Consider the following 20,538-nt stretch of genomic DNA (forward strand, 5'->3'; position numbering starts at 1 on the left):
GATTTTAGATTTGCTACTTGTCTGAAGATCTCTTGAGGGAGAAAAATTATGTCTGTCTAAATCATCATTCCATCTGTAGCTACAAGCATAGTGCTCAATAAATATTTTCTAAGTTAATTCACTTACTTCAATTCAATTCACACTTATTGAACACTGACTCTGTGGTAGGCAATGGTGATACAAAAATGGATAAAACAGGGATCTCAGCATTCTTAAAGTTGTTTGGGCCTCAGTTTCCACACCTCAATAAAAGAAGACTGAATTAAATCATTTCTAATGTCCTTCCCCATCCTCAAATTCTACGATTCTACAATTAGAAGTATTAGCTGTTTATCTTTAAAAGTTATGCAAAGCCACATCATTAACAGCTTTAACTTACCCCTGTTAATGGTAAGGAGCAGTGGTAGCACACGGTAATGGTCTAAAAGTATGGACATTGAGGTCAGACAGTCTTGAGTTTAATCAGGAGAAACCACACAGTAATTTGAAAAGGGAAAGATTAATGAGTGAATTATTAACTACAATGAGGGACTGGAGTAAGGAGGTATTGGCTAATGAAAAGTAGAGAGAACTCTAAAACGTATAGGAATATGAGAAGCAGTCACTGTCCTTAGGACTGAGATAGAACAGCTTAAAGAATGCCTCCCCGCCATCCCTCCAGATTTAAGTCCCTCCGGACTAAGAAACAGATCTTAAAGGAGAGGGCACAGCCATGACTGGTAAATGGCAGAGAATTTGCTGTGGTACCTAGCTGGCAGAACTTGCTGGAAATCTGTGCTCTAACGTGCTTGGGAAAGCTGTTCACGGGGAGGTGCTGCAGAAACCACCCAAGTGGAAGCTGCTGGCCACTGCGTGCTGCTGGCTGCCGTGCACTGCAGGCGGGGAACTGCCGAAGCAGCTGCACACTTCAGGAGCTGCAGAAGCCAAGCAAGGAAGAAGCCATCCCTTATGGGAGACTGCTGATCGAGCACTCCAAAACCAGAAAATAAAGCCCTACCTTCCGCATTCCTCTCTCCACGCCTCTGGACTGACAAAGCTTAACACTGTGCCAGTCACCAGAGGGCTCAGATCCATTTTCACAGAGCAAGCAAAAAGGTTAATTTGGAGCTGATATGCAATAGATAGCTAAGGAGCACAGTCCATGCCTTTGACTCTTAACTTCTACATGTTCCCTGCTGCTCACATGTTAACTCCCATACAATAAAATACTTTATATCACTATGTAACAGTGTATAGCTACGCTTCTTAAAAAAGATTTTATTCCTTCCCCAAAATGAGACAATCCAAAAAGTCTTTGTATCCATCACTGGCAAATTCAGTAAGAGTCCTACTGAATAGTAAGAGTCCCCTAAAAGCTAAATTGTAAATTTAGCTACTAATAATACGCATATGACACAAGGAGAAGAAGCCAAGAGATAAAGAAAATAGCATACAAACAAGTGCACACACACATATACACGCACACACACATATACACACACACAAACATAGAGAAAACAAATAACATTATGCAAAGCTTCTACAGTCCTCATTTCTATAATTGGCGTAGGGACTTTAACTAATACCTTTGGCTTCCTTCTTCCAGTGACCGTTAGTTATTACCTCTACCATCAGCCAGAACCTCAATTAACCAGGGTTTGAATGACCCAAATCTTCACTGCCACAGAGCCCAAGTCCTCAACTGTTCCATCCTTACACTTTTGGTAAGTTGCCAGACCTCTCTAAATTCTTGTTACCTCGTTCATAAAATGATAATAAAGGTAGCTAGTTCTCATCTCAAAACTTTGTGATGTAGGTTAAATGAGTTAAGGCATGAAGAGTTCCTAGTACATAATAGATATTTTGAAAGTCTTCCATTTTCTTCATCAATTCATCTTCCCTTAATAAGGTAACAGAAGATTCTATGTGCACTAATATGTTCCTTTTGACTTCCAAAATAATTTTAAGAATGAGCTTTATAGATCTTGCATCATGAACCCTATTTTTGAGTGCTACTTGAAAACTGGAGGATGTATCGTCTATCTATGAAATGTAGAATATGTCCGGGATGGGGCATAGTGAGATTTGGGGGTTTTCTTTATATACTTCTGTAGTATTTGAATTTGTTACTACAAGTATACATGATTTTTGACCTAGCTCTATGTCTGCAAATTTCTAGATTTATTACCTAGAGCACTTAACCTAACCGGAATTCTTTTCTTATCTACAAAATAAGGGAATTGGAATAGATGCTCTCTCAATTTTCTTCCAACTCCAGCATATATGATTCTATTTCTACAACTTCAGAGTTCTGTCCAGGTGTACTTCACACATGGTCAATAGATGTATCTTAGTTTTTCTTTTTTTATTGACACATCATCAATTTACAATGATATGTGAATTTCTTGTGTACAGCATACATATACATAATGATTCCTTTTCGAATTATTTTTCATTATAGGTTACTACAAGATATTGAGTACGGTTGCCTAGATGTATCTTTAATTTATGTAAAAAAAAAAAAAAAAAAAAAAAACGCAATCTCTGGGCCAGAACAATAACGCTCAGATACCACCATTTACTAGATACATAACTCTGGTGAGGTGCTTAACTTTTGGACCTAAATTTCCTCATCTGAAAAATAGAAAAAAATAAGACTTCATGTGCATTAACATGCAATAGGAGTTCAACTAATTGTAGTCATGCTCCTTAATCAGATATCAGACATGTTAACATGTGTGTGGTAGGGGTGGGGAGATGGCAAATTATTTTTTAAATCTGTGAAATAAGGTAGTCCTGTTATTGTTACTCACTGAACATGTATCACTCTGGTTGAAAAAGCAACTCAGCAATCTTTTTTTTTTTTTTTTCATTTTCAACTCCAGTAATTTAAAAATGTTAAATCAGTATTACAAAGTATGAAAAGTAAAGAGCAAGTATCATGTGTCCTTTATGAAAGGGCAGGACCCATGCATTTTATAATTGATTACTTACTGAGTGACTACTATCTGAAAGATAGGTTATTAAATGCTTGGGATATACCAGTGAACTAAAATAGAATCCCTGTTCATATTGGAGCAGACAGCCCAGCAGGCGGGGGGAAAGCACTGATAGAATTTAGGAAGGATAAAGAGTAAAGGAAATATTTGACAAATGAAAATGGAGGACAACACTGTACATTATTTTTTCTCTTAGAATATTAAACCCTAAAAAGTGTGAATGTTTTTATATATCTTTTCTGGAAATTTTTATATGTATAAAATGAAAACATAGTATCTTAAGTTGAATCACTATAAAGCAAATGATTTGGTGACCAGGGGCAAGGTGCCACCAGGATTAAAATTAAAAATATTATAAGGAAAGAAGTAGAAAGTTAAAATATCCATTTCCCAAGCCTGGTTGATTTATGAACCTATTGTCTTCAAGAATCTAGGGTTTTGATTCTTGACTTAGACAAACAAAAAAATATATGAAGGAAAATAGATTTGCTTGTCCAAAAACAAAAGGGGTGGAAGGTGAAGTCATAGAACAAGTTTCCAAATGGAAACACAAAGGACATTCTTTCAGGTTTTACTGTCATCCACTCAAGAACAAGCAGATATTCTCAAACTAGATAACAGTGCTTTTGATCATACTGGACCAGCAACAGAGCCAGGAGGCATTTAATCATCTTTTATTTACTTAAAAGCATACCTTGAATATGTTTGTTTTTCTTTCTACCTGTATAACTCATTTTGTTTCATTTTAAAGCTATTGTAGGATAGATAGGCATTTTACTTAGTGCTTTTCATAACAAAGCAATTTACTGAAAAAATTTTAATGACAAGTATATTAAAGAGACTTCTATAGGTAATTTTGTGAACTCTTTTCCCTCCAGAGAGCTTCACAAGCAGAGGGATGTTAGCATAAAATTGTATAAACATCTTCAGAAAGAAGTTCTTCATTTCAAGTAACCTATTTGGTATTTTGACATTTGGCAAATGCTTTACTTGTGTTCCATGGACATTAGGAACAGAATATATTGCAATATATTCTGTCTTCTGGTCCCATTTATATGAACTTTTTAAGAAAGCACTCTGTTAGGTATGAAGTTCTGGATTTCACTAGTGACTTTGTACCAATCTATATCATTTAGCAATAATATTCCAACAGTTCATCTTGAAAGAAGGGGAAAAAAAAAGTCAAGTTTTATATGTTATGTGATATAGTTAAATGAAAACAAATATCATTATTTTACATCAGTGGGTAATTCTACCCATGATGACTACCTTGTTATTTTTCTTCTGTTTTTCTTTCTGTGCATCTCTGTGCCTGATAAGTTCTCATTCCCTAATCTTTCCACACTCTTGCTCTCCCTCTGTCTTCAATGTTTCACACTTGCTAAGCTCTTACAATTTGTTTTTAGGTACAAAGGAAAATACAGGGATAGAATAACTTGTGTGTATAATTAATAAAACATAAATTATATAAATATTTAGTACATTTATTATCTTAAAATAAATTATGTTAGAAAGGAAATAAAATTTCAAAGGGAGACGAAAAAGTGGTATTTCTGAAAATAGATATTGTAGTAGAGTAACTTCAGGAGCACAGATTCAATAAGTGGACTCAGCCAAGTTACAGAACACAGAACTAGAATTCGGAATGTGAGCAACAAGGTTTATAATATTTAGATAATATTGATCTTATCCATGGAAAGAGAGTTAAAGGTGAGGCATGTAGGATAAAATAGTATCAGCACATTTTTAATACTGAGTACAGTAAGAGAGGGAGAACAGAAAAATATACAACTCTAGAATAAACCAATCCTACTAAGTGCCAATCTATGAAGAATAAATATAGGAAAAAGTCCAGGGAGAATTAATATAAATGCAGAATTTCCATTCCCACTAAAGGCTTTATTATCTGGTCTGTCCATGGAAGGATTCTTTAGCATCTGATTTTTGCTTATGAAAGAAATCTACTTAGAATCTTCTGGTCAAGTGTTGTGAATTTAATATATGCATTTATTTCTTTTCCATCTAAAATACACACACACACACGAAACCTGTAGCAATTCAAAAAGGATAGACTCACAAAGTCAAAGAAAGCTAGAGCAATGTAGGGATGTTAATTAAATTTTAGAAACTGGAAGTCAAATAGGCAGCATGATTTAGGAGACCTGAATGGAAGATGCTTGTGCGTGATGAGAAGGGGGATTAAAAACCAGACTCTAGCAGTTTCACACCACAGGAGCCAGAGAAATTGCAGGGATCAGTTACTTCTATGAAGGTGCAAGGTAGAGCAGAAAACAGGATAAGTGGCTGAGTCTTTAAAAAGAACTGCTATATCCTCTCTCATCCCAAACAGCCCAGTAATTATCTCTCTCTTACCCGTGCTAAAGATGAAGGGTTTATCCTCTGGAAAGTTGGATAACAGAGCATCTCATCTAAGAAGGTAAGGCACAGGTGAGGGGAAAAGGTAAGTAAGGTACTAAAAATGAAATTTAAGTGATAACTCAATGACTAAATATTCAGTTCATGAGCCCTTTCCCTCTCCTGGTGCCTAGACTAATAACATCCAGGTCTAAATCTCCAGGCAGGCTATGGAAGAAAAAATAAAACAGATCAAAAGGGAAAAAAAAAATCCCACCAATACTGACAATAGGGGATCCCCTCAAACACAAGGAGAAAACTGAGCTCTCACACCAATAAACGCCCCACCTGAGAAAACAGAGCTCCAGTAAACTCAGCACCTCACTCTTAATGTAAATGGGAGGCCAAGGACCACTAGCCAATTATGGAAAGTCTCTAATATAAATAAAAATGAAAACTTACAGGGGAAAAAAGCAACCAAGGCAATTTAAGAAGCAAAATTTAAATTTTTAAAAATATTTTATTGTCCTTAAAGAAATAAAAGAAATAGTAAACCTACAACTCCAAGTCAATATGCTACCAAAGTAAGATTATTTCAGATCAGTGGCATTTTTCAGAGAACTAGAACAAATCATTTTATAATTTTTATGCAAACACAAAGGACTCCAAATAGCCAAAACAACCTTGAGAAAGAAGAACAGAGCCGAAGGAAGCACACTCCCTGACTTCTGACTACACTACAAAGCTACAGTAATCACAACAGGATGGTGCTGGTACTAAAATTCTGATTCCAAAAAATAGAATAGATTATTCGACAACTTTGGCTTAGTGGAAAATGAGACTGAGAAGTGTTAAATAGTATGGAAAATTTAGCCAGGGATCATAAGAAAACAAAATAACAACAATAATAAAGGGCAATTAACTCCACAAAATAAAAACAAGTTGTACACACACAAAAAATTTAATAACAGTGCTCCATTTGGCTCTGAATTAAACAATATACACATAGTCATAACAATTTAAAACTCTAAATAATGATTCAACTTAAATGTTAAGAAGTGGGTTTGTTAGGCGGGAAGAGGTGATGACACATAGCTGTGAGGGGAACATCAGCATGTGAAAGGGGTTTAACAGAACTAAATCTTCAGTTTCCACAGTAGGAAGTCAATACACAAAACCTGAAATTTAGGAAGATAGGCAAAATAGGTTATTTAGGAACCTAGCTAAATACCAAAGAAAATGATGAAAAAATTTGAAATTCCAAGAATTACTTTGAGAAAAAGGCATACTTACATTAAAAATCTGTAACTAGGAAGAGTGCAGTACTTACTGCTGGTGGCATTACAAATTATATTATTTGAAAAACTATATGACAATTTGTCATAAAGAAACAATTCAATAAAGCAAAATGCTGTTTATTACAGCATTATCTATAACAGCAACAAACATAAAATAAATGTTCAACAAAAAAAGAAAGCATTTGTAAATTACAGTAAGGACATAAAAGGATTTGTAATTATAAACACAATATTGAAACATATGAAAATGTTTATGAGATATAATTAGATTAAAAAGGAAGAATATAAACAGAAGAGTGCAGTATGATTGCTACTCTTTAAAACCACGTTTGCATGTGGAAAATAAAACAGAAAGGACAAGTAAAGCAAAAGTACATAGCAAAGTTAAAGTAAAATTGCAAAGTAAAAAACCTAAATTGTGTAGCCATTTATAAATACTGTATACAAACTGGGGGAAATGTTTGCAATACTTCATGGAAAAAGAGCTATTACCTTTCAATGAGCTGAATAACAGAACATCCCAAAATTTAGAAGTTTAAGACAAAAGCAATTTAGCTCCTGATTCTGAGGAATTTTGGACAGGTTATTTGGGTCTTTTAGTTTCTGCTGGGCTCACTTGTGTTGCCAGGCCTTAGCAAAGATGGCTTATCCCTGCTCCTTATGGACTCTCATCCTTCAGAAGGGTAACCAGGACTGGCTCACATGGCAGTTAGGCAGGGTTCAAAGAAAATGAAAGAAGCATTCAAGGTCTCTAGGGGCCTACGCTTGAAACGGTACACAGTCACTTCTGCTACATCCTACTGGCCAAGACGTGTCCCAAGCCTAACCTTGGGAGGAATGGAATCCACATCTTTATAGGAGGAACTGAAAAAGAATATTGTAAACAGAATGGATGCAGGAAGGAGTGAAGAAGTGCAGTCAGTTTTGCAACCTGCCATAATTCCTAATACACTTTAAAGTTTTTTTTTTTTAAAAAGAAAGAACACAAAAAGACAATAATTGTATATAAAAATAGTCTTGAGATATGATCATATAGCCCACCAAAAAATAAAGTCAAAAACCCATTAAAAATGAAAAATTAACATCTTAGTAAGATGAATGCAAATTAAACTGTATTGAGATACTGTTTTTTTATTTACCAATATAGTAAAATTCCAAAAAGTTGATAATATACCCTGTTGGTGAAGCAGTGGCATAAAAGTATGTTCATACATTATAGGTAAGAATGCAAAATAGTGGAAAAGAATAATAGCAAATTTAACATATGTATTTGTTCTTTGACCAGAAATCCCACTTCTAAGACTCTATCCCAAAAATACAATGACAAAAATATGGGTAAAATTATGCATAACGCTATTCAATAAAGGCCAATTTGTAGTAGCTAAAGATTGGAAGCAAACACATCTTCATCAATGGAGAACTGGTTGAATAAACTATAGTAAGTCTGCACAATGGAATACAATGCAGCTGTTAAAAAGAAGAAGAAACAGCCCCATAGACAGCTGTAGAGTAATCTTCAGGGTATAATATTAAGTGAAAAAAGAAAGTCATGCCAACATTTATCCATTTATGAATACTTGTTTAGTTTCAAAAGGGAGAATGAGAAGATAAACCATAAAATTAGTAAAATGTTTACCTATGAGGAGAGAGGAACATGTTTGAAGGACCAATGGCAGAGATTAGACTTCTCTGAATATACTTGCTTTGTACATGTTTGAGCCATACAAATATTTTATAATTATAAGGTAAAATTATATGCAAATGAAACAACTGCAATCCCCAAAATTCAGAAGCAAAACCAAATTTACCATATATTTAGTTGCTGGCCTAACTACCAAACAAAAATAATTTCAAATGATTAAAAACACAATAATTTGTTCCTCCAGAGTGAAATTTATCTTAAAGACAAAAAAAGAGCTGGAGGAAAAAACTATTACTGCCTAAAGCAGCTGTTTATAAATGTTAAATGTAAAAAAGCAAATAAGTAATTATGAAAACAGTGGCATTAACTGGAACTCCATAATGGTAAATTCAAATTGAAAATGTTGTTATGAACACATGGTTTATTTTTTCTTAAAAAATAATATTTACAAGCTTGTCCACTAAAAACAGAAAAAAGCCTAGAAATATTGCTTAAAACCAACCAAACAACAAATAAAAAAGCCCTAGCTTTCATTTTTTTATTTCAACATATGATTTTCTACTAAAAGGAACCAGGAATCATCAGAGCAATGGCTAGCACCAGGTTTAGAAGAGGAAATGTTGAAAATGATTCTGGATATTGGGTCATACCTGATTATAAGGAATCCATCAAAGACTATCAGGGTTATATCCAAAGGATGGAGGAGACAATTTGAAAAGCCTCTTTATGCCAATGATGGACAATTTGTGTATCAAAAAAATTAAAAGTGCAATGGATTGATGACAAGCAAATATGTGAAAATCTACAAGTTCAAAACTATATTTAAAAATGTATTAATCACTTTGGAAGATGGTTGATAACTAATTCATTATTTAGAAAGTAGTAAAGAAAGAGAAACAACCAAGTGTTTAACATGTCTCTCCCACATAAAACCAACGCTGAAGTTAACAAACTACTTGACTGATAATCTCAGGAGAGAAAACCAGAGATTATGTCTCCCAATGGAAGATACAACACCACATATAAAGCGTTTTTGCCAAAAGTATCAAGCTTAAACCAGATCAAACAATACAAATAATCTCGTTTTCAACAAATAAATTGAATATTATTAGGAAGGGTAACCTCAAGATGAAAAGATACTAAAGAGTTATATCAAAATAAATACAATGTTTTGACCTTACTTGTATACTGATTTAAACAGACCAATTGTAAACAAGCTATTATGTAACTGGGAAAATTTGCACATGGACTTGATATCTGATAATATTAATGGGTTATTTCTAATTTTTTTTAGATATGATAATATCGTGGCTGTGTTTAAAAAGGAATCCTTACCTTTTAGCAATATATGCTGATATATTTATGGCATAATCTTAGAATTTTTTAATAAGATTCTTGGAATATTTTCTATGTAAAAGTAATTGAAATGAAATGCAGGATTGGTCTTTTATTTCCAATATTAAAAATTAATTGTACCAACCAAGGGGAATTTCAGATATTTCATCAAATATTATCCAATTAACAATTCAAACAGTGAAATTGTATCTCTCTCATTCCATCTTTCTTATTCACTTTTTTCTCTCTTTTATATTCTTATTCTCTATGTTCATATTTTATCTTCTACTCTTTTTTATATTCTTTACCTTTTTGCTCCCATTTCTTTCTCAAATAAATTTACCTATAGAGGACTTTATCGTGGAAGTACATTATGAATGTCTAAGGCAAGTACTGAAACTTCAGAAAGTAGGACGGTTCATAGCAAAATTCAGCTGTAACAGTAACTCTGCAGTATAGGTTTTCCATAGTTATCTACTGGTAAATGTATAGAGACTTAATCAGAACAGTAACACCAGAGTTCTCACATGATCCAACTGTTAAATAACTCAGCATAATAAATTTAGCTGTTTTCACATGAACCACTGATGCGCAAAAATAATTTCCTGCTAATCAGTAATAATGACTATATCCCCAGTGAGTCACCGTTACACTTTAAGAAGAAGACTGTGCTAATGCGTGAATAATTATTGACCTGATTAAGTGTCCAATCTTGCTCTTGGGGGAAAAAATGCACATCATTTAACAATTCAGCTGTATATTGTCTGTGCGATAAAAGCAAGAGGTAATTTGGATAACTAATGCACCAGCTAAATTCCGTTAGGCAGTTCCCAAAAGTAGATGATTTTCATCTCCCTTAAACATTTCAGGAACCTACATTTTTCTCTGCTTTGTGTCCTTAATGTGCTGCCAACTATTTTCTAATTTTTTTTTTCCTAGAGGCAAGAGGAAAAAAGAATTAGAGAAAATGAAGTAGATGATAGGGTTTTATCTGTCTCTCAGTTAAGAGGGCTTGGAGTTCAGAGAAAAAGCTATTACTAGTTAGCGCCACAGAACATTCCTCCGCAAGGCCACTTTGCAATGCTATTAGAAAAATAGGCCTTTTTGGGAAAAGAGAAATGCACAGGATTCCACATACTTAGCAAAGACCAACTTGGACTGTGATAAAGAGCTAGGAGCTATTATTTGTTGGGTTTAGTTGTCTCTGATCAAATTGTTACTTCTGTTTGTCTCCCTAAGATTAACTCCCATTAAGTACAAAGCGAGAGCAGTTTTGCTCTCCAGGAACGTCTTGACATTGCAAATCAGATCAGAGGTATAAAGAGGGAAATAGGAATGCAATCTGGAAAGGATGCAATGCTCCTTCATTTGGAATGAGTGTGGTGAGATCTGAATGCTACGTTCTTAACCACTGAATGAATACATTGGGTCAGAAAAACTTCCTGAACAGTTAAAATTAGAAATAATTTGGTTTCTGCAGCAAATCTGTTGGATCAGGTTCATAACAAATTCCACTGGTGTGCACCACTATTTAAAATTTTCCAGTTCTACTGAGAGAAGGGGAATTAGTCCAGCAAAGCAACGTCCTTTCCATCAAGAGACATTTGTTTATTAGCCTTTATGAAACTGCCTGCTTATCACCCAAAACTACACCAGAGCTAAAGAACAATTGAAAGTATTCCCACAACTAACATTCAACCAAAACAGCTTTAGTGATGCTGATGAACAATATGGGGACTTTCCAAGAATAAGTGAAAAATAACCTCAACTCTGAGAGGGGCAGAATATTTTCACTGAATGCTGCATCTCGACATAATCAACGATGGAAAACAATGGAAGGGCTGGAGTCGTCTTTCTGGGGGAGGACGTTGTTTGTGTAACAGTTATGCCCACTTCCAACCATTCACTTTAATTTTAAGGGGAAATGTGAAGCTACCTCAGAAGCACTTTGAATCAACAGAGCAATATTGAGTTTTGGTCTCATGAGGCAAGTACATCTATAAGTTGTTTGCACCTCAATATTAACTCCAGGCTTTAATCATTTAACCTTTCAACTTCTTCCTTATTGAATGGTATTCTCTCACATCACACCATGAGAATACTGAGTTCCCCACTGTACTGCACTAATGAGTCACTGAAAAGGTTTTGCTCACTTCAGACTACAAATAATACTTCTGTATTATAGCACCAAATAATAATTATTACTCATTCTGATGACTCTGGGTCATTAATAAAATGAGTATATAATGATCATTATGCTCTGTTTAGAAAGGTAAATCATTATATAATACATTTTAGAATAACTTCCTCCCCAAATGATTAAAATATAAAGCTGCAATGAAAACAGATAATTTGGGTGATTGAGAAAATTTACTGGCCTGAAATCATTTATGGTCCATTATATTGTATAAATTATTTCTGTATCAGCATAATAATACTTATTATAATGTTTACTTCAATATAGATTTTTCAACTCTAAAGAGCCTCAATATGGCATTTCCTCTTCTGAAATAGATTCATCCACAGTCGACTGGTTTAGATTAGGCAAAAGAGATTTTGAATGGGCAAACATAAGGTTAGATGAAGATACTGTGATGTTTCTGCTCCCAGAGATGAAGTTTATGTCTCTCTTGGACTGATTCAATACTGTAGAATGGGAGTTGCTCGTGAGTCGTGAGATTTCATCAGTCTTCCCCTGCCTGGAGTCTTCCCCTGCCTGAACCCCTCTCTGAACCCCTCTCTTCAGGGTTGCCTGTCAAGAGACCTGAAGTAGGTATCCTGCTGTCTTGCCCAGTTAAGCCACTGGATTCAGGCAGTGTATTACAAACACATTTTTTTTAATCTCATCTCTGAAATTTATCTCCCTTACTGGCGTTGCCTTAATATTTTCATTGCGCCCCTTCAGTTGCAATCACTGACTTAGTGAGGTGCTACAGCGACATGGGAGGCTACATCCCACCTCCCTCCTTCTGAAGGTCAGAGTAGCTGTGAGACTTCGCTGCAGTTACACCTTCTCAGGGGAAAGCAGCATGTCGTGCACGGTCTAGGGCATGGAAGCAGGGAAAGGATGCTGATTTTTAAAAAAGAAAAAACCTTTCATTGTACTTTTGATTATCAAGAATGAGGTATTTGCTCATAATGATAGGCTGTCTCTAAAAAAATGAACACTATTTGCTCCATCTACTTGGAAAAAAGTTTTATGAAATTGAATTAGAGAAATTAAAAATATGTTTAAAAAAACTCACCAGAAAAACTGAATTGGGTAAATGAGAAGTGGAGAAATAAAAATATTATGCCAGAAAACCTCAGCTCAGGGAGAGCCCCGTGGCAGCATGAAACTTCCTGCTTACCAAGAGAAACGAAGGTAAAGCAGAGTTGCCATCACCAAAATTTAGAACCCTCATCTGATGAGACGATGTTTCCCTATATGGGAGAGCTGAAAAGGAACCAGTGGTTGAATAATTCATTCTCTGCACAAACACAGGTCTTCCTGAGCATCCAGAACGGGGACAAAAAGAAGCACAAGAATGTGGGTTTCTCAAGTGTACACACTGAGTAAGATAGACACATACTATGGTTTCTGCTTTAATCCATATGACCGTGTTTCTCTAATACATGCTATTGCCAAAGATCTCTTCAGCTCCTGCTGTGTCTCCTCGACTGGGTGTATATTTCTCCATGGAAAGTGAAAGTCGCACAATTAGAGATGCCAATTAAAGAGAATAATTTCACTGATCTAACAGCTAAAAGGTTCCCTTCTTCTAGTACAAATTATCATCCTTTGGTCATTCTTGTTGACACTTTGATTTTATAAGAAAAAAAGGTTAGTTGTATAACTTCATTGACTCTTTCTTCAAAGATTATAGGGCAAGAAGATTAGAAACACCAGCCTAATTGAGCTTTACCGTGCACTGTAGATTTCTGTCTTCCAGTCTCTCCATGAACTCTTACAAGCCAATTCCATTGGGCAAATATTTACTGAGCATCCACACATGATGGGTTCAGACAGTGCTAGGAGCTGGAGGGGTTGAAAAAGTTAGAGGGAATAGTTTCTTCCCCAGAGAACCTTTAAATCCTTATTAGAAGAGGAACACATAGAGATCTTCTTTTTTTAAGTGGGAAACTTTTGGCATCACATGATTAAGGACACAAGCAAAAAATACAAAAGTTAAGATTAGGACAGAACAATTCAGAGAAAACATAGGACTTGGACCAGACCTTGAAATAAAATTGGTAAACGTAGGCCAGGGAAATAACATCAGCCAAGACATGGAGAAAAGAACAAACACCAGACTTTTTTTTTATTGGAGCTGGAGAACTGTGTACTGGGAGAAATGGAGAGCTGACAGCAGGAGATAAACACAGCAAAGAAGGAAGTATACGCATCTCCCTAGATTAGTAGGAATGCATCATTTATACATTAAATGTCATCATGTAAATTCCTACAGTATAAACTAAGACACTGTTTTGTTTCCATATCTATGAGAGTCTGCAGAAGTCGCAGAGGTGAATTTTATTTCCTCTCTACACTAACTGGCAGAGTGAGTCAGAAACACTGGCAAGCTCTGAGGGCAAGACATGTTTTACTTTTGCTTGAAAACATTAGCAGCTATTAAAATAATTCTCTTCATTTCATCTGTTAGACTATAGACAGGAAATGCATGGGAGAAAAACACGTATACCCAGGATCCATTAGTCTTTTCACAGCTGGGGAGAAATGAAACCTTGTTTTATCAAAGTAATTGGGTTATTATATGAGACTAACTTCACTCCAGACCCCTTTTCTCTCTGTGGAAACTATGTACACGGTCAGCATTTCATATCCCCACCTCACTACACCTCTTTTAGGAATATTTATTTTACAAGGCAATAGATAATTCATGTGTTTGTAGCTTAAACTTACTATTATAAGCTCATTATTCATTTAGTTATAATGTGAGTGCCCACTGTATATCAGGTTCTCTTGTAAAGTACAAGAAATACAATGATAAGCATGGAAACTAAGGTCCCACCCTCCAGTGAAGGAAGACAGCGATAAACAAGAAAGCAAAACTGTAGACGTGATGATTTCAGGCTGTGGTCAGGCTCTAATGGAAAAAAACAGAGTCATATGACAGAGGATGATGGGAAAAGAAGAAGGTCTTTCCTTGAACAGGGTAGTCATGGAGGTGATCCCTGAAATGGTACCCCTGAGTTTAGCTGGAAGAATACAAGGAAAAAGCAGAGAGAAGGGTCAGAGGAAGAATATTCAAGGCAAACAGAACTGCACATGGTGTGTTCAAGGAACAGGAAAGGGGCGATGTAGCTTGGCTGCAGGAAAAGCGAGAACAGGTAGCAAGAGCTTGGAAGTTGTTGGGAAGGAACCCAAACCAAAAAACATGGTTTCCAAACCCATGAATTCCAAAATTCATGTAGAATTGTGTAGGGTTTGGTTAGAGGAGGGAACGAAAGTGAAAAGAGTGGATTGGCAAGTGGTTGAGAACTATAAGGGGAAAAAGGAAAATGGTCCTTTCACAAAGTTAAAGAAAATATCTTCTAGAAACTTCTTTTCTTGACACTGTTCTCTTTAGTTTGCCAGTTTCTTAAATAGGGAATTTTATTTTCAATTAGCTATTTTAGGCTGTAAAAAGCCAAAGACAAAGTGAATTGAATTTTATTTTCCCTTTGCCTTGGACTCTTTCCAAGAATGTATATACAAAGGAATCTACATAAAAAAACTTCCAAACCATTAGTCCACTAAATTAGACAAGTGTTTATTAATCACTTACTGTCTCCTTTACAATTCCAGGCCCTGCAGAATTACAAAAGAAGGCAGGCGGCATGGTTCCTGCCCTCAGGGAACTTATAACCTGTTTGAGAAGACCTGTATAAACACAAAAGCTAGAGAGCAATGTTATTAGAAATCTCTAAATCAGTGGAAAGAATTAGAGTACAAGTTGCATGTTTAATTTTTTTAAAGATGTGGAATGCTAGAGGAACCACCATGGGGTGGATTCATCCAAGAATATTGTGTGAAGTAGTTGAGGTAATGTCCAATTATAAAAGAAAGGGGTTGAATTTCTAAACAAGGGACAACATTCACAAAGTTGGGGTTGGGTACTGGTTTCTAGGGAAAAGCAGAGACTGTAGCTAAGTGTTTATCTGTAGCTAAGGGGGAAATTTAAGACTAATTAGGCTAAAAAAGATGATATAATAGAAAGTCTATAAAATCAGACTAAAGGATTTGTATCCAATAGTTGGCAGAAAACTACTAGACTTTAATCAGTCAGCACAAGAGTGGAATTTTTTGCTATATAACAGACAACAATAAAACAACAAACACATGCAGTGCTTCTCATATGAGAAATATTTTAAAGAAATTTCCTTAAAATTCTTATAGATATTCTTTGAGATAGATCTTTAACCTCAGGGAACAGATAGAGAAACTGGGGCACATAGGGTTCCCCAACTTGTTCATTGTCACCATATAATCTCTCGCAAATCCAGATAATAAAACCAACAGGATATCTCTTGCTGCCCAAGCTTTTAACATCATTGAATACTAGATACTGTGTCTATTCTATGAGCAAATGTGATAAAACAAAAAGGGACTAGAGACAAACACCAGGTAGAAGGGTTTAGTACCTGTGAGTTAGAAGCCTACATCTCAGTGCTAACAATGAGAATGGGGAGGAAGGTATAAATCTAAGAGTTCTTGCAAAGGATGATTGTCCAGGCTTTTGGAAGATATGCATATCTGAAAGAAGAAATAACACCAAAATAGTCCACTTAGGAAATAGGGAAGATAGTAGTGTAGTTGGCACAAATATAGAACTTGGAGAGGAGGGTTAATTAGTGGTGAAAAATGATGGTTGTCTGGACATAGAGTTTAAGAAGATGCAGGAACTTTGCCAGGAAGGTATTCATAGGCAGCTGTAAAGCAGATAGAGAATCAATTCAGAGTTTCATGCCAAATAGACTAAGTCAAAGTAACTTTTTTATCATTGTCTTTCTTTGCTTTAAATTTGACTACAAAAATTGAGATCCAAAGAGTTCCTGGTCTAACTTCAGATGAGTAACTGTAGCAGCTGTGTCTAAGACTAGTCATTCTCAGGGGTGATAGGGTTAAGATCTGCAGTTAGCTTGACATTTTGTTCAAACTGAGCTGCCCATCTGCTCTTGTAGACTAATAGTGCTGTGCTTCACAAAAAGAAGATATCTTGGTCACTTCTGACTAGATTTGGGAAGCAGACACGCATAAAGTGATGGATGGCTTTACTTCAGCAGAGTGTAGAGTAGGAGCAGGGGAGGGCAAAGGTGGGAGCACGAAGAAAGTTTACCAGACACCAAGAAAAAGGCCACGCTTTCCTTGGATGAATCTTTAGGTCCTTTACTGCTTCATCTTCTTGTCTTGGGAGTTAACCCCATCGAGACCCTCCATCTCACTTTGTCATTCTGATACACCACAGTCATGATGCATAAGGTAACCGCATACTAAGTTCCTATTTTTCTATTTCAGAAGACCCATGGGAATAGTTGCTACTTGGTACTGATACGGCCTACCCCCAAATTACAGGAATGGTCTTTTGTTTTTCAAGGTAACTAATTTGCTTATCATCCACTTCTCATCATCCTTCTTTCCTTCTCACAGGGGGAAAAAAATGGGGTATTACAGAAACTCAGTTGGATACTACCCCTTAAAACAAATCAGTTTAAACCTCCTTGATCTGAAAAAATTCCCTGAGAAAAGATATCACAATATGGAGTTAGAGAAAAGTATCCTTCCCTTCAAGCTAAGAAGCCATATTTTCCACTGTGAAGAAAGCAAAGTAGAATAAATCTTGAACACCTATTCCACTTTCATTTTAGCATCCATCAATTTATGAACAATAATCTGAAAAAAATTCACGGCACAAAACTAGGAAGATTTCATTTTATTGATGTAGTCTGAAGTAATACAGATACTTTGAGGCCTACATCAAATTTGTTACCGGATTTTATTCAAGATATATATTATATAAGAGAAAAAGCAGGCTCTTGCCCTACATGTGATATATGTAATAATTTACTTGCTTGTCTAATAATAACATCACTTTGTATAATGCAAATGAAATCTGTAAAAAATATGGACTCACAGGTTGTTTTTTAAACCCTGTAGCAAGAGGGAAAATAGCTAACTACTATCCAAAATTCTCAAATCACTTCGTTTCTTAATAAATTAATTATTTTCAGTTATCCAGTAGATGAAGGTTTGAAAACCCTTCAGTTTCACAAAGCTTTATTTGATTCTCCATTGGCTCCATAGATAACCAGCCATCAAAATAAAATGTACAAAAACATCAGGCTATTATTTTATACCTGAAAAGACTGCTAACTATACAGTTCTGTGAAATGTATTTGAGAGACAACTGTTTCCTTTTGTACTGACTTGCAGTAAATTTGGCAGCTCCTTTCTGAAACTGTTTTCAGATCTTTCAAAATGGTTGCAATTTGAAGTCACAAACGGTTTATTTATATCTTTACAAAATGTTTACAAAGACCCAGTCATGAGACTCTACACTATTCACAAAGGCAGAACATATTATTTCTAAAATATAACATTTCTTAATCTCTGGTGGCACTCTTTGTCTAACAAATTCATGCACTTAGCACCTGATTTAAGCTAAAAAAAAATACAATTATAACAACGCCCGAGTCCTCTTCACTTTAAGGAGGCTGAGAGCAATGTACTCTTCAGGACACCTGACAGCTCTACAGTCACTCAACCAACATTAAGGATGCTGAATTACTTTATTATTGTGTCTTCCTATCTCATCTTCTAAGTCCATGTGACAATAACTCACATTCAGGTCAGCTTACTCTCATACAGAAATTTACTTTCCTACAGTAGAGTGTGTCCATGTGTGCATGTGAAGAGGGTATCAATAATAACACATGCTGAGCAATTTACAGTCACTTTTTGTTATTGTTTTGCTGTCAAATGATGCTAACAGATCCACTCAGATAAATTAACTTTCTTAACTAGATTGCCTCACTTGGTGGAAACAGCATAAGAAAAGCTTACCACAATAAACAGTCCATCAAATATACAGAAGATTATTATTTTATCATTTTGTTTCCATATTAACAAGCATTAAAAATGGTCAGGTTTATTTTTGTTTTCTTTCTTTTCACAGAAATACTCATTATCCTGCATTCCAGCACATACTGGTGCAAAAGAGGGTAAAAATCTTGTGGTTTTATGATACAAAAACCTGCTGGTGATTTGTGGTGTTGTTTTAGGGATAATATATGAGAAGACTTGAATAAAGTTAGATGAGTTGATAAAAAGCTTTTTTTTCCTCTTTTTTAAATTTCAGGGGAAACTGGCCCTGTCCCCAGCTCCAGAGATAAATCTTGATTGGACTAAGCCAATCATGAAACCATTCCCCTTTCAGTAACTGGTTTAAGTAAGGGCATTTGATACCATTCTGGCCAATAAAACATGAAGGAACATCTGCTGGGGACTTCAGAGGAAGGTTTCTTTACTGAAATACATGAAGACATATGTGCTGATGTAGTATCTGCGTCTAAGGCCTGGAATCACAACAATCATCTTGTAATCCTAAAGGAGACCAGGGGAGGACAAGCCCAACACACTCCCCAGCCACTCCCCAAAGGTCCTTCTACTATTTATACAGTAAATATAACTGGATAAAGAAGAACACCCAATTTTCTATGGAACCTTCCCATGGAAGACTGTTGGATTTTCAAAGAATCAAAGCTCCATCATGACCCACCTACTAGGGTAAAAGTATATAGGGTTATATAATAAATGAAGTCCTGACCCAAGTCTGTTTTACACAGATTTATAATTGCTTTCCAATTTCTGAATGAGAAATCAGAATGGGCATGCTGTTGGTTGATGAAACTTTTACACTGAAGTCCATGATAAACCAAGCACTGCCAATTGTACAAAGTCATAAATTGGCATAAGCCCAACAGAAATACATCCTAAAACAGAAATAGTGCACCCAGGACTGTACTTGAGCAGGACTAATAAGTTAGTTGCAAAAATAAGTGGTCCAGACCTCCACGTCACCTACCACTTTTACATCTACGTCTCCTCCTTAGCTTATACCTATGGCTTCATAGAGAGTTCTCTATGATCACCTGTCAGAGGAGGAAGAAACTCAAGCTTGGTTCATGGAGTCAGTCTGTTTGACGTACAAGTCCAAGCTGAAACATGACTGCTACTGAGCTGCAGCCCCAGTGAGGAGTAACCCTGAAAGACAAATCAAGGCACAGAGCTTCGGACTGTGTACCTGATCAGCTGCTTTTTGTAAAAATAAAATTATCCCATGGTAAAGATTTACAGAGAATCATACAGAATCACCAGCAGTGCCTCATTATTTGACTGGTTAGTCAGAGATCTGAAGGAGCAAGACGGGAATGTTGGATGTAAGTGAGTTAGGGGAAATGGCATTTGGAGGGAAGACACACTAAACACCATTCATAAGTGGTCAGCCAGGAAGAGAGATGAAGTAGACTCTTAGAGTCGTGGATGAGACATCAGCCCGGAAATAACACCCTGCACTGGTAGAGAAATATCCTTCAGGATGCATAACCCAGTGGCCACTGCATGACACAGCGCCCTGTTACATAGAATGCATGGGTTCATGAGCCAAGATGGGGAATTAGGGGTGACTCCACCCATCTTACTCATCCCATTCGGAGTTGTTTTTCCATCCTCTCAAACTTGGGTTCTTTAAAGCTAGAAGCCCTGGGTTTCCAGAGGAATGATTCTTCCACCAGAAAATATAGTAGGAGTCCAGCTTAAAAAAAAAAATCTATGTCTGCTGCCAGCTTGGGACACTTATTCTAGTGGCTCAGTAGTCACAGAAAGGAGTTCTCATACTAGCAGAAGCCAGTGACCCTGGGCATAATTAGGAGGTAAGATTCCTGCTACATG

General features: G+C 35.9%; 1 long non-coding RNA gene across 2 annotated transcripts in view; it reads left to right on the forward strand.

Moving 5' to 3' along the window:
• Positions 1-20,538, forward strand: part of LOC123615048 (uncharacterized) — a 52,662-nt gene that overhangs the window by 18,551 nt on the left and 13,573 nt on the right. The window contains exons 2-3 of one of the 2 annotated variants that reach the window (XR_012506663.1): positions 17,107-17,185; positions 18,764-18,809. This is a non-coding gene — a long non-coding RNA (uncharacterized LOC123615048). The remainder of the gene's footprint in view (positions 1-17,106; positions 17,186-18,763; positions 18,810-20,538) is intronic. The other variant, XR_012506662.1, reaches the window with a different exon arrangement.

Source organism: Camelus bactrianus, chromosome 1 (assembly GCF_048773025.1).
Source record: "Camelus bactrianus isolate YW-2024 breed Bactrian camel chromosome 1, ASM4877302v1, whole genome shotgun sequence".
Lineage (NCBI taxonomy): Eukaryota > Metazoa > Chordata > Mammalia > Artiodactyla > Camelidae > Camelus > Camelus bactrianus.